At 43.6% G+C, this 25,781-nt stretch overlaps 1 protein-coding gene and 1 pseudogene across 3 annotated transcripts in view; both read left to right on the forward strand.

The window, feature by feature from the left end:
- The window catches only part of GRIA1 (glutamate ionotropic receptor AMPA type subunit 1), a 307,614-nt gene that overhangs the window by 131,632 nt on the left and 150,201 nt on the right, over positions 1 to 25,781 (forward strand). The gene's annotated exons all lie outside the window — the stretch shown is intronic.
- LOC118891955 lies at positions 218 to 13,228 on the forward strand (annotated as a pseudogene).

The following is a 25,781-nucleotide window of genomic DNA, read 5'->3' on the forward strand; positions in this document are numbered from 1 at the left end:
CAGGGCTGCAAGGGCCAAGACTGGGAGAAACTCAAGGTGGAAGTCTACTATGGTGGTGAAGCTGAGCCCAGAGCTGCATATACACTTAATCTTATCAAAATGAGCGCAAGTAAAGCAATCTGAAGGATTCAAGACCACAAAACTTACTGACTGAAATACACTGTATTGTGTATACCAAGAATAAAAGTGTTTGAAGAAAAACCCATTCTGCTAAATCATGATGGAATCAGAAGAAGAACAACGGCCCTAGAAGACAACCTTTTACTTGGAATTACCTAAAATGGAACTTCACGTTCTTTTGAATGGATCCATTAGTTCCAAAGCCGTGAAGAAATTAAGAGCCAAGAAGCCAGGTCTTAAAACCCATGATCAGATGACTATGATTAACAAGAGAAAGAAAAGAACTTTAGAAGAATGTTTCCAGATGTTTCAAATTATTCATCAGTTTACTACTAGCCCTGAAGATATTTTCATGGCCACAAAAGATGTTATTAAAGAATTCACAAATGATGGTGTCAAGTGCCTGAAACTAAGGAGCATACCCAGAAGAGAAAATGCTACAAGGAATGACTAAAAAGACTTATGTGGAACCTGTACTTGAGAGTATAAAACAGTCTGAAAAAGAAAACGCAGACATTGACGTTAGGTATTTGATAGCAATCAACAGAAGAGGTGGCCCTTCAGTAGCCAAGGAGACTGTTAAAGCTTGCTGAAGAGTTCTTCCTTTCTACTGAGGATGCAGTTCTTGGACTAGACCTTGGTGGAGACCCTACCGTAGGACAAGCAAGACTTCTTAGAACCTCTTTTAGAAGCTGAGAAAGCAAATCTGAAGTTGTCATTACATCTTATAGAGATTCCAAAGCAAAAAAAATTAAATAAATAAAATCAAAGAAAATAAAGAAACCTAAGTACCCTTGGATCTGCATCCTGATAGAATCGGGCATGAGACGTTTCTCTGATCCCCTGAGGGAGGATCCCTGGATCTGGTGGACTTTGTGAGACACCACCAGGTACCACTGGGTAAGGCTTCAGGTCCTGCAGACAACCCTCTGTTCCTTCTTCCCCCACCCCCAAGGTTGCAATCCATATGGAGAGAAGTACTGTTCTAAAAATATAAATATCATTTAGAAAAAAATGTTCTAAAGTTCGATTTGGGGGCAATGTGGTCATTAAGACTCCTGTCTGGACATTTGGACTATGTGAACCCAGGAAAGTTATTCTCTCTGAGCCCCAATTTTCTCATCTATACCATTGAGATGACAAAAATTAGACTGTTGGGAAGTCAAAATGAAGTAATACATTAGGAACTCAGCTGAGTGCTCTGTTCTTCGTAAGTATTCAAATGTTTGTCACGGCCACAGCTGCTGCTACTGCTGCTACTTGTCTTCCAGTATTATTATTAGGCAAAGTTGGGAGAGTAAGGCATTTTATGCAGACGTGCACTTCTGAGGAAAAGTACAGAGATATGAAGAAACATCCTGCCCTAGTGTATAAAGACAATTCATGGCATTGGCGAAAAAAGCTATAGATATTTCATGCTGAGAGAGAGATTCCTCTGAACCAAGGTATAAAATGCTCAGAAAATTAGAGAGCTGGTGAAACCATGCTCCATTCCTGTTTTTAAGAGCTAAATGTCAAAATGAAGAGTCCAGTGTATGCGCCTGAATCCAATGTGTGAGTCTTTTCCACTAAACATATAGGCGAAGCTCTGTACAGTGGCTGCCATTTTGTTCCCAGGAAATGATTCCCTGGGAATGTGGGCTGCTGTCTCTTATTCTTTCTGGAGAAGAGTGGGGTGTCATTAGACATCTTTTTGTCTAGAAGTATGATACCAGTTTGGGCTCTATGTCTAGCCATCTAATCTTTTCCTAAGGTTGCCCAAGTAGAAATGTGAAAAGATGTGATTTGGTCCTTGTGACTGGGATTAGGGAGAGCGGGTATGCTGGTATAGGCAATCCCTTAATTGGTCTCTTGCCATTGATCTTCATTGAAATACCTACTTTCAGTCCATAAGACCTTATAGAAGTAGCCAACTAAAGTATACTCCAGAGTAGTTCATTCATCTCATCTCGTACTACAGTAGGTCTCCATGGCCCATTAAAAATGCTTATCCTTCCCTTTACATCTATTATTTGAGTTTACCCTCCCTTCTGTCTTCTTCCCCTTAAGTCCTTGTGATGCTCCGACCACCCTAAATGGCTGGCAGCACTACCTACCTACCGCTCTCTTCCCCCCACCCCAAAAACCCTCACATGCACCCTATGTTTTTGGCCACTGTGATTTTTTTTTTCAAACTGATCCTTCAACTTAAATGCCCACATCCTATTATGATTATCAAAAGAGTCTCGGCTTATGTGCAGGTTGGATGTAGTAATAACTGGGGGATAACATAGTATTATTTGATTTCTTGTGTATTGGTTTTTTTCCCAGAGATGACCTGTTTGGTTTGAAATTTGGCTTAATTGTGTCACTTTGGCAAGAGCAGAAGGGGATGGACGTGAGGCTAGGATGCAGGGTTTGCTAGATGGAATCAAGAGTATAAACTTTCTCACAGGGAACTCTATTCAATACTCTGTAATGGTCTATATGGGAAAAGAATCTAAAAAAGAGTGGATAGATGTATATCTGATTCACCTTGCTGTACTCCTGAAACTAACACAACATTGTAAATCAACTATACTCCAATAAAATTTTTTTTAAAGGCTCAAAAAAAAAAGAGTATAAACTTTCTAGTTAAGCATATTATAACCTGTGGGGGTAGTTTGCATCTTAACCTATGTACATCCTCATTTAAACAGCTTTCAGACTTTAAGCAACCTTAAAATTTTGGAAAACTTCTGGTATACAAATGCAGATGAAAGAATTACCATTATTCTTACACCCTGCAGGGAAATGCATGTTGATTGTAAAATTGCATAAATGTCAGCTGAGTGATTTAACAGGCTTGGTTATTGAGCTTGTTAACAACACACGTCAGATAAGAAAAACAGCAGGTGAGGGTAGATTGGAGGAGCGGTACTGGCTGCTGACAGGGAGGAGTGACAGCTGACACAACGGGAAGGTCCAGTAGAGACTACAGTCTCACCAAGTATAAAGCTGTCTGGGAACCAAGACGAACAAAAACAAATAAAACACCCTACGACCTTAGGAGTCCTTACAGGAGTTATCATATACACCAGTGGTCACAATTATTAATCAACAACCAGTTACCATATGTCTACTCTATGTACCAGGTTCCATTCCAGGAAATTCAGAATACAAAAAATTATAAAAAATAGAACTTCGCTCTGAAAATATTTACCATCTGCAACACTACCACATTGGCCAAGCTGAAGCTGTGTATATTAAGCTCTTTTTACAAATGTTGGGACACGCATAGAACCTATTAGGAGGTTTTTCTCTTGAAAATAACGTAAAATTATTTAGCTACTTATAAGATAAGTTTGTTTACTGCTTTCTCAAAGATGCCATTTCCTGACAATGCTAATAACGGAGGAGTTTCAGAATAATGACCTCATAAAGTTCATGCAGCTGTCTCTCTGTGCAGACTTAGATAACACACAGCCATGGCCTCACTCACTCAGGCCAGGGGCAGGTTTTAATAGCTTGGTAGGACTATGGTCAGAAATCCAGTTTGGTATAAAGTGTTTTCTCTCTTTACTGTTAACTTATTTAATGAAAGGAAATATCTCATTAAAGATGCCTATTTTCCCCAAGATTCCATGAGGATGGGGCCGTGGTACCTACAGGTCATTAGACAAAATGAGAATGGAGTCTTGAGATAGATCAGGAACCCTCAAACTCATCCTTGTACCTCAGTCATTGGAATGCTTTGGTTATTGTATTCCATCATGCCAGTCATTTAGAGTTGAGGAGTCTAAAGACCTCACTGACTTCTAAAGAGTGATTTAGGGCATTTTCCCTGGGGAAAGAGCTCCTCTGTAAAGGAACTTCAAGAAGTCCAAGAAGGTGGGCTCTGTGTCTGCTGAGAGACAGGAGAGGTAATCAGGCAGTGGCGTAGCTCGTGGTACTGGGGAGTAAGATGATTTGCTGCCCACATCCTATGGAAGGTATGGGTGAGAGTCAGCGTAATGGCACACTTATGATAGCACCAGGACCAGTCATTTATTTAAAATGGAGAATGGAATGTGTATTTTCATCTCACCGTCCACCAAATTTTTTTTAGGAAAAAAATGAGAGTAGGAGGAAATTAAGAGTAGGAAAATGTTATACAACTGCTAGGTCTTTCGAGCATCTTAAAATCTGTGGCAGGTCAGGAAAAACATGGTGAGAATGCTGAATGGAGAATCAAGAAACCAGGAAAAACATGGTGAGAATGCGGAATTTGGAGTCAGGAAACATAAGTTCAAGTGTAGTTTCTGCAGCTGACACCCTTACTGTGCGATTGAGGACAACATTCCCCCACCCCAGAGCATCCACTCCTTGCCTGTCATATAAGGGAGTTAGATAAAGCCTCTATAGGTCCTTCCATTCCTGGCATTCTAGGGTTTAGTAGTAAGCTAAAACAAGGATCTTGTTTTTTAATGTATTATAAGACACAAGGAAATGTATACAATGAAGTGACCTATAAATTCTGCTGAACTTTAAATGTGAATTAGATGCAAATACAGAATGAAAAATCAGGGTGAAAATCATTACCCTCTGTAGATTAGGAAGTGTAATGTGGTTCCTTTGCAGTGGGAAGAATGAATCTTGCACAAGCTGAAATAAGCACTGAAAAATGTTGGAATAACTAGACACTATGGTAGTCTGGGCTTTCTTCCCCTTTGCTGAGACTTTTCCTTTTCTATTTTTGCACCCATGCTTAGATGGGGGACAAATATCCTTGAGATTCTACATGGGACAATGGTGCAAGCACATAGAGGAATGTCAGGTCACCTGAGCACAGTCATAAGTAATGACATCATATATAGGTTTATATGATCCAGAGGACCTGAGGGTATACAGCCACTGGTCAACCTGAGGTAGTATCTACCTGTCCTGAGAGATAGGAAAATTTATCCAATTGTTACACTTGAACTTGAGCTGAAAAGACAACCTGGGAGACGGGAATTCATGCTTACTGGGTGCCACAACGTGTGTTAGCACTTGACATATTTTCTTTCATTTAATCCTTAGACTAAAAGCACCCTATCAGAAAAGAGTTTTTAAACATTATTTGATCTTCTGATTCCTATTCGTAAAATGGGGAAATGAAATCTTGAAGAGGTTAAGTAGGTCTTAACATCCAGTAAACAGTATAAGCTGAGATGGAAAGGTTCCCTGATTCCAAAGCCTGTCCTCTTCCACAATACCTCATTGCCTCTGGAAGTCCTAGTTTCCACTCTAGTTCTGCCTTTATTTGACTGTGGTACCTGAAAAATAATCACTCAGGTTCTTGAATCTCAGTTTGCTCATCTGTTAAAAATCACACAAACAACCAGCCAACCAACCAAAACAGTGACCATATGGCCTCTGTTCTTTTTCTATGGTTTGTGGACGGATATGTCAGGGCTACAGTGAATTCACTGGGAACGGTGCCTCTCACAGTCATGAAACATGGTGGTCCTCAACTTTAAGAGGGCTTTGTACAACCTGAAACTATATGTAAATTGTATCATATATTTATACACCTGTATTGTTTTAGAAAAGAGTCCAAAGCCTTCCTGAGGTTCTCCATGGAATCTGTATCACCAAATGCCTAAGAAACTTCCGATTAGTAGATCTCCTTGCGGTACCTTCGAGCTCAAAACATCTGTAACAAACTGAAATCAGTTAAGGTTTGGTACATGAAGGGAGTTCAAAGGCAGAACTTACACTTGCACCATAGACTATGCAGTGTCAGGGAAACAGACGTGGCAAAGAGTGGAGGATTCGGGATCCTGGTTTACTCTGCCTTGTCATTCAAAGAGATGCTAATTCCTGCCTATCTCTCTGCTTGTAAACAGTTATTATAAAACCAAATGTGATAATATGGATGAGAGCACTCTGGAAAAACATAAAGTATCCTGCAAAAGTATGATATTAACTGTGAGATATTAAAGTATCAAGTCGTTTCACTAGTTGTCTGTCAACTAAGAGGGAAAATTGCAAACTCCATCAGCAAAATTTAGAACCTCTGCTTTTTCATCCTTCAGCAAGGTCCTACAGCTGATACTTATGTGTAAATTTCCTTGACTTTAATGAGAATCAGTTGCAAATACAGCTTGCAGGATTCAGATGGAGATATCACCAATCTGGAAGCTGATATATAGAACTTAAGGTTTCTTCTCTAGGCAAGATATTCTTTTTTTATCTCCTTTATTCCATTAGTCAGTGATTCTTAAAGAATGGTCCAGAACCAGCAGCGTGAGCATTATTCACGAACATGCTAGAAATGCAAATTTTCAAGCCCCACCCCAGACCTATTGAATCAGAAATTCTGGGGGTGGGCAGTGCAGTCTGCATTTTAATAAGCTCTCCGGGGAATTCTGATACACTACATGCTCAAGTTTGAGAACCACTGCCGTAAGTGATTATCCCAGGACAGACCTCCTGGGCTCGTATGTTGGTTATGGGTACTCGAAAGTGAATGACAGGGTTCCAGTAACCTGGAAGAGTACCTAGTATAGTTCCCTAAAGGGCTAGTATAGGCAAGGTTGGGCTGGGGGACACCAGGGTTAGCAAACATGATAGGTGTAGCCCGAAACATGCTCAAATAATAGGCCTCTTGTGTATAAGGCCCCATGTTAGGTTTTACAGAGCTGAGAAAGAAGAATATGGCCCTGTTTCAAGGAATGCAACTCTTGGAAGATTCAGAAAGTGTAGATACCCTTGGTACCCTTGCAGCCAAAGAGTGATGGCAATCCAAAATTAAACCATGCATGTCTAAAAGTTAGCTCTGTGGTAAGCTTTCTTCTCTGAGCCTCGAAGTTATAGAACACAACAATAAATATGAAAACAACTAATGCTTACAAAGCATTTATCATATCCCTAGCCCTGTTTTAAGTGACTTTTATGTGTTACTGGTGTTGCCTGTTTTTAGCTGTTTACTGTACCAAGGCCTATGCTGGGCTCTGAAAATACACCTGTGAGAGTCTAACTGCCCTCAGGGAGCTCACACACCAATGGGGAAAATCAGAAGAAATGAGCCCATTACTGTTCCAGAGAGATGGAGTATGAAGTGCAAGTTCAGGGTGTCTTCAGAGGCCTAGGTGAGGCAGCTACACTCAGTCTTATGCAAACAGAGGTTTCTCAGAGGAGGAAATGCCTAAATTTAGGCTTCCGAAGGATGAGAGGAATTGGTCATTTTAAAGTGGAGAAAACTGAGATTTAGGGCACTTGGACAACTGTACTCCAGGTCACACAACCTGTGAGTAAGTGGTGTGTTGGGATTTGAATTCAGGTCAGTCCAATTCCAAAGCCCTTGCTTTTAACCATTAAGGTTAGGCTGGAAAATAGGTTTTATCAAGCCTGTCAATGCTGATAAACTGGTAAGGGCTTCCAGGAATGCTGACGATGAGGACTCTGAGGGCTCAACTGGAAAGAATGCCATGATCAATTAGTGATGTCTGCCTTGGGTACAGAAGAGGGGAGTGTATGTGTCATGCATTTGCTGACCCTGCACTGCAGAGTACTGCCTCTAGGACTTAGCACAAAGAGGGACAGACCTGCAGAGCTATTTCTTATTCATGGAAGACTGTCTCTGACCTCAAGGAACTTAAAGCTCTATGGCATCAGTGGGGGCCTATTATATATTACCAGGAGGTAGTCAGTGACAGCTCAGGATGTTATGAGCTGATGGAGCATTCAGGGAGAAAGGGAATAAAGTTTTCTTTATTTTTTTTTAATTAAAAAAAATATTTTTAATTTTTTGGCCACACTGTGCAGTATGCGGGATCTTAGTTCCCCAACCAGGGACTGACCCCGCACCGCCTGCAGTGAACGTGCAGAGTCTTAACCACTGGACCGCCAGGGAAGTCCCTAAAGTTTTCTTTAAAAAGTGAAGATGCTGATTAAGTATAACTGTGAAAAACAAACAACAATAAAGAAAAACCTTATGAATCTACTAAGCTTCACAATTTGTAGGCCAATTCACTTTTCGATTTTTACTTCTGTTATTTCCGTCAACATGGAAGATGTTAATATGATAGAAAATGGTACTGTTCACAAGTAATGTGTCAAGTTGGTTCTATCATGCCTGGGGGAAACTTACATTTACAAATGCCACCCAAAAAGTATGCATTCAACATACCTAATGGCTCATCTGTGGAGTAGTTTGGAAGTTGCTATCAGTCAGAGGGATTGAGAGGGCGGCTCTTTAAGGCAAAGATGGTAATAAGTCAGTGCCAGTTTTCTTCACCCATGGTTTACGGTATCAGGAGGGTGGTAGGTGAGCTCTTCGAAGGGTAATCAAATATTGTTTTCACAGTATATTTGTTAAACCACTGTATGCATTGAAACGACAACAACGGCAACACAACAAGAACAACCGGTCCTAATAATCAGAAGGAATCTGATGGGTGCCATCAAGTCAGCCCGTAGTGGGAAATGACTGCTGGATGAATTTCCTTTGCAAAAAGTCTTTTTCAATTCTCCCTATATTAGCTTCACACTGAACTGTTATAAACACTTTTTATCCTTGACATTAACCATTTTTTAAGTGACGCATGCATTAGACATAGAGATCAAAAGGAGCAGATGACCTCCCGCAAAGTCCCAAGGTCAGAGCTGTCTGCCCTCTGGACATTACTCCCCAGGAAGGCTGTGTTGTGAACACTCACCTCTCATTAACCATGACTTGCAAACCAACGTGGCACATCATTTTCAGAGGCTCACTTGGTGGTTATGGGCAGCCTTGGGTTTCATCACCTGAACCACTGGGGTGTAAACCTCAGCAGTCCCCCACTCCAGGGCTATGCCTGCTTATAGAGCTCCCCTAAACCTCCACCCACAGCCATCAGAAACCAGCTTCTCACTGGTCTTCCTCCCCGCCTCGCCCAGCATTTATGTCAGAGATGATGGGGGAGCTTATCACTTATCACCTTAAGACTTAATTACCTCATCTTACTTTGGAAGACAAGATTTGACAGTACCAGGAATCAAAACACTTTCCTGCTGACCAGTGCAGAATTCTCTCTGATTCATTTTACATTTTAAACATTATCTGAAACCTCAACAAGGGGAAAAAACATGACAGTAGTCTGTGGAGAAGAGGCTCTGGGGTGCAGGCTGAGAAGGACTTTAACTTTCTCGTCCCTATCAGATTAGATAATCACCTGGAGAACTGAAAGAAATGGCCTCAATGTACAGGGACTGTGTATCTTTGTATCTTAGCATCTTCTAGGTACAAATCCCAACACAAAGAAGGCGCCCTGGAGCCCAAGGTTGACGATCTCCAGTTAAGATTACATGTTTTAAAAGAGGAAGAGAACCATTTAAAGGTTAACATTGAGTACACTGAACTCTGAAGGTTCTCCTTTGCAGGGCTCCTGATACATTCGTGCAGCAGAGAAATACCAAGTCAGTTCAGAGAAACTGCCTTATTGCCTGTGCACTTTATTCACATCCTTCACCCCCAGTAGGCTTCTGAATACGTGTCCCTAATACATCCCTCCTCTTTGAGCAGTTCTGCTGCCGAAGCTTAGCTGTGCGCTGTCACCTGTCCCATCCCTCTCTCTTTAATTCAGGTACATGGCTATTTTCTCCTCCATTCCATGGAGAGAGACACAGCCCAGTGCTTTGGGTGGAGCCCAGGGCTGCGGGTAGCAACAAAATCTGGTTTCTATACCTACTTCTGCCACTAATATGTTATGTGACTTTGGACAAGTATTTTTCCCCTCTCAGCAACCCAGTTATCTGGCATTGGCAGGATTGGCTAATCTCTAAGGAGCCTTTCCAGCTCTAACATTCTAGGTCTTCAAGGGAACTGGAATTCTGGGTTCGACTGAATTCAGTGTAACCAGCATTTGCCAACTTCTTCCTCTTTGGCATCAAGCATCACACCAGGCACTACAGGGGATGTACTTATATGGGAGCTCTCTCTCTCTGAACCACAGCGCTCACAGGCGAGGGGAGAGTAGGACGAGAAAAACAAGTTTACAGTTCTCTCCAGTGCACAGCAGAACATACTGTGTGCTATGAGCAAAGTACAAATGATTGCAGGGTCTAAAAGAGGCAGAAATTGCATCTATTTACGAAAAGTCATAATCACACTTCACGGCATTTCAGATGAGCCTTGGCAGGGAGGGAATTCAGACAGGACACAGCTTAGTTTCTATAGCAACATATACTGAGCAGGTCTTTTGTGCCAGGCACTGCTAAGCACTTTGCACATAATAACCAATTTATTCCTGTCAGTCTTTTGAGATGGAGACCAGGATTATTCCCATTCTGCATATGAAGAAACTAAGGCAGAGATTACGTAACAGACCGCAAAGAAAGTGGCAAGTGCCAGGATTCAAACCCAGGCAGGCGACCTGGTGCCCAAGTCCAGTATCAGTCTGGTGGCTCTACTGACCCTGACATATGGAAAGCCACTGACCCTGGAGACTGGAGAATGAAGGAGATCTGACCGCAGAGATGAGTTTTATGGCCCTGGGCAAGTCCTTTCATGCCTCTGATCTCCAGTTTCTTATCTGTGAAATAGCAGTGCTAAGTACTGACCTCATTGGGTGGTTATGACGATTCAGCAACATGGTGGATATAAAAATACTGTTTAAATGATACAAAGTCCTATATACTCTTAAATAATAGAAGAAAGCAGAAGGAGCAGTGTGAAGAAAAGTCTGGAGGTGGTAAAGTGCAAGGTATGTTTAGGCACATGTTTACAGTAGAGTGTTTGTCCAGTGGGTTCCATGAGCAAGTGCTACCTGATGGGTCGGGGCTGGGGTCTCTTCCCCAGAGTTGCACCTTGGGTGGTTTCCACCCAGTGCCTCACTTCTTCTTATCTCTACCGGCTATGCTAGGCCTTGACCATGCTCCCTTAATGTGGAGAAAGACAAATCTAGCCTATTTTCCTTATGTTTTGTACTCCTGAAGCTCACCCCAGAATGCCAGTGCAATTCTCATCGCACCTGAGTTCAATCGCAGCATCTGAATGCAAGGAATAGGCCCTTAACCCTCGGGACTAATATATATATTAGCACATTAGTTTCAGCAGAATTAGCTTATGTAGGAGTGATGGAGTTAGAATGGAGTAGAAGCTCATCTACATAAAGAAATAGACTCATATCAGGAATGTCTGTGTAGCAAGATGTGTTACTGTCATCTTCTCAATACCGGGCAAAGCAGCATCTTCAGATGGTGCCCAGGTTATCCCAGGTGGGAAAGATGAAGGGGTACACAATGGCTAAATCTAAGAAAAGGGCAGTAGTTCAAGGGATACTCAGTGGGAAATACACTGGACTGGGGTCAGAGGGCTTGAGTTCGAGCCCCAGTATGACTGTTTTATGGTTGATTGACCCTGGAAATGTCAGTTCTCCTCTCTGAGCTTCCGTTTTCTGAAAAACGGCACAATTAATAAAGATGCTCTTTAAAGCACCTTCGATTCTGAAAGCCTAAAAACGTGCAAGTTATTTTTAAGCAGAAACTTAACTACAGCTATCCTTAGGCTCCCAACTAGATGCTACATGTGAGTAGGAGATTTTGCATCTCCTACTAACGGCAGAGGTCAAATTTGCAGCTGCATGTTGCTCTTATCTCTCTTAGCGACCAGATGATGCTGTTTACAAAACACCACCAACAACAATGCGACAATAGCAACTGTAGCAACAGACACAGTGGTAGCCAGGAACTGTGCTAGGAACACAATTTCAATGCATTTAACTCTCAGAGCAGCCCCATTGGGTGGGCATTGTTATTATTTCTATAATACAGATGAGGAAGCAAAGGTTTCAGAGGTACTAATTAACTTGCCCAAGAGATGGAGTGGAGAACTGAATCCAGTCTGTCCATCGTCAAACCCTGTGCTCTTAGCCATCTAGATGTCCAGCCGGGAGTGAATATAAGTGTATGGACCTAAGTGTCCCAGGTGGCCCTTGAAGCCGCCCTCCTTTGAAAAATGATCTCTAAAGATTTTTTCACAGGGATCGGAGCCTTTCTTCCTCAGGAAGAAGGAAATCACTAACTCCAGAGTAAGAGAACAAAACAAGCGATCCTTTCCCTAAAGTGAATTCTGATGATACTTACGTGCACAGGTCTCCACTGGAGGAGAGAGGGCCAGAGGAACAAGAGTGGCAGGAGAAAAAGCAATCGCCCACCTTTTCAGTGATCTGAGAGATACTCCACACAGGAGTCCCTGACCTCTGCCTGGCATTGCTCAGTGACCCTAACCGTGGGCACAAGGAAAAGTACACCAGAGCTGGGGAGGGGTCACAGTCGATAGATTAGACAGAATGAAGAAACCAGCTGCGTGGACCAGCCTCACTTAGAAAGCATCTGTTTCCAAAGCTCTATTAAGTGCGGGGCACACAGAAATGTTCCTAAGACACAGCTCCCGTGCTCACTGTATAAGACGGGAGACAAATCCAGGCTTGGCTAGTATTAATGCTAGACGCTAAGTGCCATAATGAAAATCTAAACAACTTGCTTTGGGTGTAGAGTGGAGGGAGGATCAGACACAATTAACTCCAACACGAAACAGAAAGTGTTAAGTACGCTAATGGAAGCTCAGAGAGGGATGGACTGATTCTGACTGGGGTTCTCCCAGAAGCAGTGGTGTTTAAGTGGGATCTTGAAGGAGTGAAATGAGTGGGAAAGGGCCGCAATGAAATTCCCTTCATCACGGGGGAGTCAGTAAAAAGAGGAAGTCGGTATGTCTATGTTTGCTTTTCTGAAGACAGAACAGCTATAAGCATCGGAGTTGAAGTTCAGAATGACCTGATTTTGACTTCCAGATCTGCCGTGTCTGTGTGACCTTGAACCTTGGTATCTTCATCTGTAAAAGGAGGTACTAGTATCTTTTTTGTGGGGAGTAAAGAAATTAATTAAGACAAATGTTTAGTAATGCAAGTGTTCAGCAAATACTCAATGAATGATAGCTTTTACTCTCGTTAATGATTCCTAATGCACTGAACATTATCTAGCTCACCTGGGCAACATCTGAGGCTAACCAGCCACTGCTGGATATTCAGACAACTTCCAGAATTAACTAAATGCACCTACATATTCCTTTGCATGTGCCTTCACCCTGTTTGCATTTTCCCTCTCCCCAGACCCTTGCAGAGCCAGCACCTTTGCCTACTGCTGAATCACAGTTTTGCTTTTTTGGTTTTGTGTTTTGGTGTTCTTGTCCATACAATGGACCAAATTATTGAGGTTTGTTTTCTCACTTCTTCTTCATGCAGTGAGGTTCTACGTCGGAGGGTACACACTTTGAGGTGCAGTCAGATCCAGCAGTGAACGCACAAAAGCCATTATCAGAGTCAGCTTCTCAGACAAAGTCCTGTCTGGTCCACAGCCCAGCTTTGCTCTGTCTCCTGTTCATCACCCTGCTGTGAGAATCATCAGAGGATGTTGGAACCACAGGAAACTAGAGCCAAATCTTCTGTTTTACCAGTGAGGACCACAAGGGCCAGAGACAGGAAGACACTTGTCAAGTTTCTGCAGAGAGGCAGGCAGGGGTGGGTCTGTGCATTCGACCCCAAGAGTGGGAACTCACATGCCTGTGCACCCTGGATGGCTTCCCCTGACCTCTGTGCCTTTGCTCTGTAGACCTGAGCTCTGATGGGGTCAAAGATGCAGTTCCTTTCCTCCCTTCACCTCCCTCGCCCTCCCTCCTGGCTTTGGGTAAAGCTGGAAGGGGCAGCCCTCCTGAGGTCCGTGTTGTACCCACAGTTCCTGCTCCCACAAGCGTCCTCAGATGCCTCTTACACGCCATGTACTGACACGGGGCCTTAGAAGCTCAGAGCCCGGTTGACAGGCAGAGAGGTGAGAAGACTGAAAATACTTTAAACTGCGTCGACATTAAAGAAGTGAGAAAAAGGCAGGTGGGAAACGTTTGTGATGACCGACATCATAGAGAGGTGATAAAAATGAGGAGACCTTAAGGCTTGCCTTCTCCTGCTCCCCTGAGACCAAGGAGATAACTGATTTTAATTTCACATGACAGGTCCAGCTGTTTGGTGGTGGTAACCAGGTTGAGGAGGATTCCACAGCTGCACCTGGGCTCCACGGGTGAAGGCTAGGAGTCACCATCTGCCCTGGTCTCCCTCTTGAGAAGGATTTGCCCTTTCCTCTGAATATACAGAACATGCTGTACTTCTACTGTAGAATTTAGTTGAATTTCTCATTTCCCGTTTTTATTCATGGTTCAGGAGTCTGTCTTTCCCATCACATTAGAACATCCCTCTTAAAGGCAGGGGTCTTGATTTCTGTTTTCCCCATACTGTATCGCATATGATGTACTGAGTCAATACATTAATTATTCAGTGAACGTTATGATAAGATACACTGCAAGGTACTTTAGCTTAATAGTAAGACCTCACCTTGTGGGATCAGACATACATAGGTGTGAATTCTAGCTCTGCCTTTATCAGTTCTGTGACTTCCACCTACCTGTGCCTCAGTCCTTCTTTTATAAAATAATAATAATAATACTAGTAATAAAAGTGTGTACTCTCTCGGACTGTTACAGAAATTTAGAACTGTTAATTACTTTAAAATGTGTAGTCTAGTTCCTAGCATTAAAGGGCTCAGTATACATAAGCAGCTATTAGTAACATCAGAAATCACCATCATCATTTGTTGACACTGTTCTTATGCTGGTAACCAGAATCCCCAAATCCTCAATCAGTCCCTGTCTTTCCTTAGATACGAGAGGGAGAGAGGCAAAGGAATAAACTGAAGGGAAAAAAAAAAGAAAGAAACCCAATATTTCTCACTCCGCGGCTGTTGCACTGAGCCACGCTGTGGACTCCTGAGCGCTGAAGGGCCCACGAAATCTTCGTTCCTGAGGCTCCCCCCTAACCTTGGCTCTGTGGATCCCAGCACCATGGAAACCAGAAAAGACCAAGCCAAGGCAATGAGGGCGTGGGGGCAGAAGCTTTGCCCAATTTCTCAAATAAGGCAGGCCCAAACTTTCCACTCAAATCTTCAGGGTGGAAGAGGTCCGTCCTACCCATGCTCAAAGCTGCCCCTGGGTTGCCTAGCACGCCGAAGAAACAAATCCAGCAGCTCTGGCACTAGAGCCCAAACTGGCCTCGCCACTTCCTTACTTGTTTTGGGGGGAGGCACTGAGGAAAGGGATCATCCTAAACCCAAAAAAAACCAGGGGGTGGGTTAGGTACTGGCATGGCTGTAGTGGTGGGTGGTGTGTAGGTATGAGGGAGGTCACTAACATAATGCTCTAAAGTGTGTGTCAAGGGTATGGAGAAAAGCAGAAGCTGAAACACAGAAATGGTTACTGGATGTGGTTAGCGGTAACAGAATGTGGATCTGAAAATGACCATGCTGGCATAGTCCATGCCAATCCTCTCACAGTTGAGGAAACAAAATTCTTCACCTAAGAAGTGAAATAGTCCCCCCACTTGTTTATTCATTTACTTGGCATTGATTGTACCTCTGAATGCCAAGGACTATGTTGTGTACTGGGTAGGCAAGCTGAGGAAAAGGGAAAGAGGCCCTGCCCTCACAAACATACAGCCTAAAGGAGGGATAGATAATCAACAAGCCAACCATCTATCAGATGCAACGAAGTCTCTCGTAACCAACTTCCATTCAACCATCTCTTTGGATTGACTTGCATTCTCCATTATCTCTGTAAACCCCACACCTTCTGGCGAGTAGCCTCTTCTCTGATCAGCCCATATATTTCTGCTCACATCAACTTGGTTGGAGGTGGGCTAGGAATCCATTCCATTTGTTTCCAAACCTATTTATACTTCTGTGTTTTACTCATATTTTTGCAGTGTAACCAGAAATTATGTAAACTGGTGAAATACGAATGCAAAAAAAAAAGTTGTTTTACTTCTTTTTATAAAGCTAAGTTAAATACTTTGAAAGGCTCAAAGATGAATCCCTAAAAACATGGTAATGCTAGGTGTAGGCAAGGCAACTATTAAAGATCGGGTGCAAAACACAAAAAAATTCTGCACTTACATTTATTTTATGTCAAGTTCCCACTACAACAAAAGCTTGATAAATACATGTGCACTTAGGTGTTTTGAGCTAAAAGAAAATACCTGCGATGAATCACTTTTATGATTTTTTGTTTTAACCATATTTTTCAAATAGTTTAATCACAGCCCCTGACTGCATCAGATAAAAGGGTTTTTACTGCAATTGCAACTCGAGTAAAGTGCTGTGAAGGAAACACACTGAATGTGGTGACAGAGCACAGAGGATGACCTGCTCAGGGTGGTCCTTGAAAGATGGGAAGAAGCCAACCAAGCAGAAGTGGGAGAGAAGAGTTCGAGGTAGAGGGCACAGCATGGGGAGTGGGGGAGCTTGGTGTGTTGGAGGAGCTGCAGCAGTGGATGGGGAGACGGAGAGGATGAATGAAACTGTCCAGATCAGCAGGCTTCAGACAAGGCAGACCTTCACAGGTCATGCAAGGGAGTATAAACATTACTGAAAGCACAATGAGGACCCTCTGGGAGCTCAAGGGGGCTTTGACAGGACCCCATTTCCATTTTTAAAAGAACATTGTGGCTGCTATGTGAAGAGTGGGGATGAGGGTGAGAAAAGGGAAGAGGGCAAGGTGGAAGCAGGGATAAAGGAAAGTGATAAACGAAGCGATAAAACGCAGTAAGTATAGGCGTGCCTTGGTATCCGAGGAGGATTGGTTCCAAGACCCTCCTCAGATACCGAAATCCATGGATGCTCAAGTCCCTTGTGTAAAAAGGCACAGTATTTGTATATAACCTACGCGCAGCCTCCCGTATACTTTAAATCACGTCTAGATGACTTATCATACCTAATACAACGCAAATGGTGTGAAATAGTTATAAGTACAATGTAAGTGCTATGTAAAGAGTTGTCGGCATGCAACAAATTCAAATTTTGCTTTTTGGGGGCTTCCCTGGTGGCGCAGTGGTTGAGAATCTGCCTGCCAATGCAGGGGACACGGGTTCGAGCCCTGGTCTGGGAAGATCCCACATGCCGCGGAGCAGCTGGGCCCGTGAGCCACAACTACTGAGCCTGCGCGTCTGGAGCCTGTGCTCCGCAACAAGAGAGGCCGCGATAGTGAGGCCCGCGCACTGAGATGAAGAGTGGCCCCCATTTGCCGCAACTAGAGAAAGCCCTCGCACAGAAACGAAGACCCAACACATCCAAAAATAAATAAATAAATAAAATTTAAAAAAAAACAAAAACAAAAAAAAAATTTTGCTTTTTGGAGCTTTCTGGATTTTTTTTCCAAATATTTTCAATCCACGGTTGGTTGGTCTATGGTTGTGGAACCCACAAGTACAGAGAGCTGACTCTATGCGTGGTGAGGACTGACACACCACTAAGCCGGGGGGAGGGGGAGTGGGCAGTGGAAGTAAGTAGATACATTTGTGGCATGTTTAGAAGGACTTATATCCATGTTTTCTCTCGTCAGTCAATCAGCGTGACAAAACTTACAGCTAATTTTTGAAAGGCCTTTGTGATCTGATGGGGGAAAAAAACCCAGAAGTCAAGCAAGTTGGTTTTCTTTCTCTAGTTTGATAGTTGTTGGCTGTGTTACTCAGAGCAAGCCTCTTAACCCTTGGGAGCTCATCTGGATAAAGTGAATAATAATATCCTGTCCAGTCCATGTCATATTTGAGTTGTGCAATTTGAATAAGATGATGGCTGACATGTGTACACTTTATAGTGAATGTAGGTCTTGGGTAATCTCACAGAGAGTAAGGCAGGTATTACTGCCCTCACTTCACAGGTAAGAAAACCAAAATGTATTCAACAAACAAGTTACGGAGCATCTACTATATCAAGACCAGGGCTAGGCTGTGCGACTTTAAAAATAAACCCAGCTCTGCCCTACAGAAGTTCACAGTCTGATGAAAAAGACAGCCATGAAACTGTGAAATTACAGAATATCAAGATAAGTATAATACTAAGAAAGAAAGCACAGTAGAAACTCAGAGGAGAAAGTAATTAATTTTTTCTGGAAGGGTTGGAAGGCTTCCCGCTGGAGTCAGCATGTGATTGGGGTCTTGAAGGATGTGTAGAAGTTTTTCAGGGGCTGAGAGGCATTTGTGAGGAATGCGTGCAGAGGCAGAGAGACCTAGAAGGAGATGGTTTGCTGCACACAGCAGTGTGGTCGTAGTCTCCAGTGTTTGGTGGACTGTTAAGGAATGAACCTGGGGGTGGACTGGGGCCAGTGAGGCTCTCCCACATGGAGCTCTGTGGGTGCATTATGCCCAAGCAAAAAAAATAGTACAGTAGCTTCATGCTTATGCTTTCTTCAAATGCTCTCAGCAGTTCTGCATTGTATCTGTGCCTGTGCCTTTTCCTCTCTCCTTCCTCACTTACTCTTTTCCCCAGAATTAGTTTGAATCTCAGCCTTTCCCCTCCTACACACACTCCTGGATCTTAATTGAGCGGGGACATACAAAGAGAACACCTCTGGACAGTAAGAAATGCTTCTATTCTCAGAATTTCTTGTAGCATTCAAGGAGCCTGGACTGTTTCTTAGCAGGAGCCATTTCATCCCATGTTTTGAGAAACCTTGAAAAGTGATTCAGATTTTGGTACAAAGGGAACTAAATACCGGGGAGTTGGTTGCGGGGGAGGTGTCTCTGCAGAGAAGGCAGTTGGGCTTTTGCTAAAGAGTCTCAATTGGAAGTTGTCTAGGAGACCTGAGTTCCAGTCCCTGGGCTGGACAGCGTGCTTCCAGGCCTCAACTCTCCCATCTGGAAAATGATAAATAAGGAAACGTGTATTTTTAGAGGTGGAAGAGCGTTAGAGCTAATTGAATCTCACTCTTCTTTTTTTTTTTTACAAATGAGGAAATGAACTCCAAAGGGGAGAAATAACTTGCTTAAGGTCATATGTAGAACTAGCAGCTTGTTTAGTCATTCACTCATCCATTCCATCCAAGCAAATGTCTTGGTGCCTCTCCTGTGTCAGGTACCTTCTTAGAGGTTAGGACTAGAGCAGGAGATTAAATAGTCACGACCTCTGCCATACTGGGGGAAATGAAATTACACCAATGAACAAAACATTAAAGGGGATAACTAAAGACAGAGATAAGCTATGATGGAAATAAACACGCTACTGCTATAGAGAATAAAAGGTCAAGAGTATAGAGAAAGCCTCTCTGAAGGAAGAACACTAAAGCGGAGGCCTAAAGAATAAAGAGTCAGCCACTTGAAGAGGGTTGGAAGAGCTTTCCAGGGGAGAACAGCATGTGCAAAAGCCCCAGGGCAAAAACGTTTGGACTGTCCTGAAAGGTAAAAGAAAGACCAGTGTGAAGCAGAGGCAGAAGGGGCGTGGCCTGGGAGCAGATGTGGTATAGGAGAGGTAGGAAGGGCTTAAAATTTGCAGCCTTAAAATTCAAAGTGCCCTCATTAGTAAATTCTTGATTGACCTTCACATCCCTGTTAGGACGGAAAGGCAAGTACACGTTCATAATAAGACGCTACCGGTTGAGCATTTGTTTAAAATTCGCTATTCTCAGTGTGCTTTTCTGAGACCTGGATTAGAAGAGCAGGAAAAGAAAAAAAAAAAAAAAAAAAAACACGTTGAGCTTTTCTTCTGTATCCACCTCTCACTTGGTTAGGTTTCACCTCGAGAAATCAGCCAAGGGCAGGGGTCATGAGTGAATTCAGATATCAGATGGGGTAGAGTTTGGTTTCTGGTGGTGTCGTGTGGTTTTGAGAGCCGGACTCTTGTTTCTGTAGCTTTATTTCACCCTTCAGTTCTGTCCTTTCACCTCCTCAGTGAATAAATACACCCTCACTGGAAAAATGAATTTCACTGATATAGGGCACCCTCAGGCAGTCATCTGCAGATTTCCATGCAACTTTGCCTTGACGGACAGGTGCTAATAAAGTTCACAGTGTGCAGTGTACTGTAGGCTTGCCACTTGGCTTAGGAAAACCTATTTATATGCATGATTTTCATAGGAAAAGAATAGCAAATGAGAAACAAAATATTTTTTCCCACTCACCCAGGGAACGGAATCAAGATCGTCAAAGGACGAGTCTGGCTTCATTTCCTGAATGATTTACCTGGTGTTCCTTGCAGGGATAGTTCATACATGAACCAGCAGAAGATGCTGTGTGATGGAGGGGGGGGGTAGGTGGCACAGGCTGGAGACCGGGCCAGAGGCAGAGGCAGATATGAGGCTGGTCTCTCCCATAACCGTCTTCCCTTTGGCTAGTGTCCTTGCTTTTATCTATTCTGCTCTAGTTGGTTACTGTGCCAGGTCTCAAAGGCTGCACAGTGGCAGAGCTAGGTAGATGTAGTTCCCACCTGGACTTTTCAGTGAACCCCACCTCCTACCCACAAACGAGACTGAGGAAGCACCCACCCCAGCCCTGGTCGGCAGCCTCAACCTCTACCCCAGAACCCAACCCTAGAATGAGCCCTGACCTCAGCCTCAAATCCAAGTTCCAACTTTGTCCAGCCCCTCCCCCTAGCCTTAGACCGAGCCCCTGACCCAGCACTCCTGACTAAGCCCCTACACGTGCCTGAGCCTTGGCCTTAAAGGGTGCACCCACAAAGCCGTGCATCCCCTGGTACATATCCACTTTTTATATAAGCCTCTGAAAGCACCTGTCCTCTCAAAGCTCGGGTCCCCCTTGCCATCTCATCAGAGACGCCTTTAGCCATGAGGCAGTGTTACAGCCTCCTCTAGCCCAAAGCCAGCCAGTGCACAGGAGAGGAGCCTGGAGCTCAGACCCGCCCCACCTACTTGGTGTATGACTGTCCTTGTGTCAACACTTCAGCTGGAGTCAGTCTGTGAGTTTCAAAACCAGTAGGGCTTTGAAGCAGCAAGCAGCAGCCTCAGTCACATCGGGATGTCAGTGACTGACTTTGACTCTCTCATGGTTCCTTTCCCCTGCCCTCCCCGCAGTGTGAATAACCAAAGCCACTGCAGAAGAATCACAAGACATGGAAAGGAGGACATGGGCTCACACCCGTGTCCATCATCCCCCAGCTATAGGATCCCTGGTTCCTCATCTGTACGTGGGCTCAAGGGTCATCAGTCATGCCCTAGCCACCTTACTGGGTATTCACAAGAGAAAATGGATGTGAGAGATTTAAAAATCATATAATACACTAGGAGCAATTATTACCTCTCTCAAAATGTCAGCATTTCATCTCTCTTGCCATCCAGTAGCAGAATCGCATAGAGCAGGAGTTGGCCACAGGCCAAATCCAGCACAATGCCTGTTTTTGTAAATAAAGTTTTACATGGTAAATAAAGTTTCACACTCATTTATTTACACATTGTCTTTGGCTGCTTTTGTGCTACAAAAACAGCACAGAGCAGTTGCAGCAGAGACTGCAGGGCCCTCAAAGCCTAAGATGCTTACTACTTGTTCCTTTACAGAAAAAGCTGCTGACACCTGGCATAGAGGATCAGAGCAATGGCTCTCAAGTTGGAATTCCTGTGTTTGGACGCTGAACCTTCTACTTTGTGGCTATGTGACCTTGGGCAAGTTAATTGGCCTCAGTTTTTCCTCCATAAAATGGGGATAATAACTGTCTCCCTACTCTATACTACTAAAATAGTAGTAAATGAGCAATTCATGGAAAGCACATAGCGTAATCCTAGGCACACAGTAAGTGCTCAGTGTTGGCTGATATTATCATCAAGGGAATGAAAGCTCCGGTTTGTGATGACAGACTTTCAGGGGACAGAGTTAGCGTGGTTCAAGGCACAGGCCAGGGAGGAGGACTGACCTGGATTCATATGCCAGCTCTGCCACTTATCACATGAATGACTTGTGAGAGATTAATTAATCGCCCTGAACTTTAGCTTCCTCATGCGTGAAATAGGAAAAACAAATATAGGATTGTTGTGAGGAGTAAATGGTAGTGCTTAGAACAGGCTTTGGCCTATGGTAAACACTCAATAGGTGACGGAACTATAATAATAAATAAGATGAAGAATAGTATTTTTCCCAAGTAGGCGCAGTCACCCAGAACAGATAGGTAGTGAGAGGTCTGCAGTATGCTGACGTCTCCAGGAGGCTCTACCTGTGGCTAGTGACACCCTTGACATCAGGTTTTGCATATTCCAAGCACATGTAAATTCTGTAGACTTCAAAGTGGAGTTGGGCAGACAGCTGCCTCTTAGGAGGCTTTTCCCTAGGCTAATAGGCCCTCAAGATCCGGTACCTTTTAGCACTAACAATCTATGACCCTTTGATGGTTCTTGGGTTAAGAGATACGTCAAGGAGGACAGCACACATGTGTGTGTGTGTGTGTGTGTGTGTGTGTGTGTGTGTGTGATTATATGAACTATCTCTGAAAGATCCTCTTCCTGTAATACTACATGGTTGCATAGTTTGCTATGCAGGGTGAAAATGCCCTCGTTCTGAATCCTTTAGACATCCTAAGGATTGAATTATGTAATGGGACGTAAACCTTCTTGCCAGGGAGCACTAGCTAAGGAGACTGGGTGTTGTGCATGGAATACATTAAGGTTGCCCGGGTTCTGGGTGCCAGCCTAGTAGCACAGCTCTCATTCTCTACTGGCTTAAGATGCAGGGAGTGACAGAGTTCAGTGGGCTGAAGCAGGGGGAATTTGGACAAGGGGCAGGGGATAATGCATACCCCCCCCCAAGCTCATGGTTGTGAGACGGTCAGCTAAATTTAGAAGACTGTGAAACAAGTAATATCACCAAGCATTTATGTTGATTCCCTGCCCAGCTCTATATAGGATACATCGCATTGTACATACCAAGAAAAACCAGAGTTGAAAGGCCTCTGCCTTCAAGGGAGCTTACACCTCAATTGTGGATGAAAGATATAAATACACAAAACGACATTTAATAATATAAAGGAAAAATAATGAGTCCACCCAATGCAAGAAATGCCATGGAAGCAAGATTAGGTCAATTGTCAAGAATAGTATCCATTGATTAATATAGGTGAATGATCTGCATTCATTCATTCTTCATTCTCTCATTTACCAGGAATACTCTGTAGTCATTGTGTGTTGCCCTCTAGGGACTGTAAAGAATAAAATAAGCTTTATGAAGGCAGAGGCATCGTCTATCTTATTCACCACTCTGTTCCACAGTGTCTAACCCATAGGAGACAGGCAACAGCAAGTGAATTAGAAGTAACTCCTTACCTAACCTTGGTGTTCAGATGCATGTGACATTTACGGAGCTCCTTTATGGTCTTAGACTTTGACTTATATTATAAAATACTAGAAAATAGAAATTTAGTAGATATCTGTTGGTTTGATATGCCTGACATCCATCTTCTCTCTGTCCACAATGTACTCATTTTCCTTTGGCTGACATCTTAGTAAGATTACTTCCTTAGTAACCTTAGGAAGATAATTAGCTAGTTTCCCTGCCTTCCCTTGACCAAGGGATGACTCCTAACCTGAAAAAGGCCAGTCTCGAGCTGTGTGGAGCAGTGATCACAAATGGCTGGAGCAACGGTGACACTCTGAAGATACCATCCGTGAAATTCTCACATCTAGATTCCCCGAGCTCCTGCAATTTCTGTCTCTCTAAGGTCCAGCCTTTGAGCTGGGGGGTCCCCCCTATCCTTTCTTCTTTTGTCTTCAGTTAGCATGCATTAATTTCTGTTCCCAGTCAAAGAACTCACACTAATAAAACATGAGGCCTTGATAAAAATTTGTAAGAGGCATAAATTTCTAAGGACATTTAAGAGAACGATGGAGACCTTTAGATTACAGTTAGAAATGGGGAGGCATGAGAGCTTCACAGAAGAGGTGGCATGTGAGCTGAACTTTCAAAGAATGGAAAGAATTCGGAGAGCAAAAAGGCAGAAGTCAGGAAGGCTGTGCAGGCTGGAACAAGAGCATGGGCAAAGGCCCAGAACCTAAAGCAAGCCAAGAAGCATCCAAGAACAGCAGCATCTACACTAGAACCTGATGAACTCACTGGTCCATTTTGGCAGCCCCATTACACTTGAGTCAAAAGCTGTTCCCTTTCCCATTTTCCATTCAGTCATAACCACCTTCGCCTCTACTGTGTCTCCTCCATTGCCTTGAGCTATAGGATGTTAGAGCTGAAAGGTCTGGTAAGATCAGCTAGTACTGACCATCTCAGACCAAGGTGATGTTCTAGGACTCTGCAGGTACCCAAGCCACCATGAAGTACCATACACCTTAGGGGAGCGTTAAGTTTACTCTGAGAGTCATATGATCTGTTTTTCTTCACCTTCATTTCTACTGCTTTTCTCCTTTGTCCTACACTATGTCTACCCTGGCTTTCTATTTCTTAGACTCCTCAATCTTTTCCTGAACCTTATTAAGAGACTTTGTACTTTCTGTTCCTTCTGCCTCAAGCTGTTTCCCTGGCCCTTTGTCTGGCCAGCTCCTTTTTATGGTTCATTTTCTCAGCTTAAATGTTAGTGCCACAGAGAGGGTCTCCCTCACCGTCTTATCTAAAGTAGCCCCTCCAGTCACTCTCACATCATCCCATGTTATTGTCTTCGTAACACAGTATCCCAAATAATCTTGCTGATTTGTATATCATCTCTCTCCCCTCTCTAGATCCTAATCTCCATGACGGCAGGTTTTCAGTGTTGTATCCCACTGGCACCACTGCTGTCTAACATACACCATGTGCACAGTAAACATTTGTTGGAAGGGTGGATGAGTAGATAGATAGAAGAAAGAGAAATTCCCTGTCTATAGAACTAGAAATCTCCAATGAGTATAGGCGTTTTATTGGAGGTATTTAACACGCACACACACACACACACACACACACACACACGAGAAACACTGATTTAGTGTAAACTTCATTGTCCAGATGGGGAAAATGCAGCCCAGAGAGAAAAAGGGGCTTGTTCATGGTCCCAGATTTGCTTCTTTGCGTTTACTTTTCCAGAACCATGTCAGGCACCTGAAGAGTTTTCCAGCAGAACCTACAATCTCTCAGTCTGTTTGTCCTTCCGCTGTCCCTGGTTTCATATGTCAGCCCACAAGGTGAGTCTAATTCCAGGACCACTGAGCCCAGCCTTGATCTTAGCCTCATATAACGTGTCACAGCTCAGTGGCTTTCAGTGCCTGGTAATTAACACTCATGTTTCATAATAAACGCACGAATCTGAGCAGGGGAGGATGTCTCCTCTTCCGCATCTCTCTCTGCTGCCCTGTCCCAACTGGGCTCCAAGGCCAGGGTGAAGAGAAGCCCTATGAAGCTGAGATGAATCCAAAGCCAAAGGAAATAAAACATGGACACAAGACTCAGGGGCTTAATTTCTCTAGTCCTGGCAAGGCCCTTGGCAATCTGGTCGCCTCCCCACCCCCAACTCTGTGCCACAGTCCCCACCCTAGTTGTACTGGCTTTTCTGGAGTTTCTCTAAGGTTCCTTCCTCTCTCTTACCTCACTGCCTTTGGATAAACTGGTCCCTCTACCTGGATATTGACACAGGTGCTTAGCACTGTGTGTGCTTGTAGTAAGTGCTCAGTAAACTGGCTATAACGGTAGTTATGACCACTTATTCGATGTTTAATCCCCTTATTACTCTCTCAAAATAACCTTTCTTTCCCTTAATTTAAAACTTACTGGACTTCCCCGGTGGCGCAGTGGTTAAGAATCCGCCTGCCAATGCAGGGGACATGGGTTTGAGCCCTGGTCCAGGAAGATCCCACATGACACGGAGCAACTAAGCCCATGCGCCACAACTACTGAGCCTGCACTCTAGAGCCC

The sequence above is a fragment of the Balaenoptera musculus genome, chromosome 3 (assembly GCF_009873245.2).
Source record: "Balaenoptera musculus isolate JJ_BM4_2016_0621 chromosome 3, mBalMus1.pri.v3, whole genome shotgun sequence".
Classification (NCBI taxonomy): Eukaryota; Metazoa; Chordata; class Mammalia; order Artiodactyla; family Balaenopteridae; genus Balaenoptera; species Balaenoptera musculus.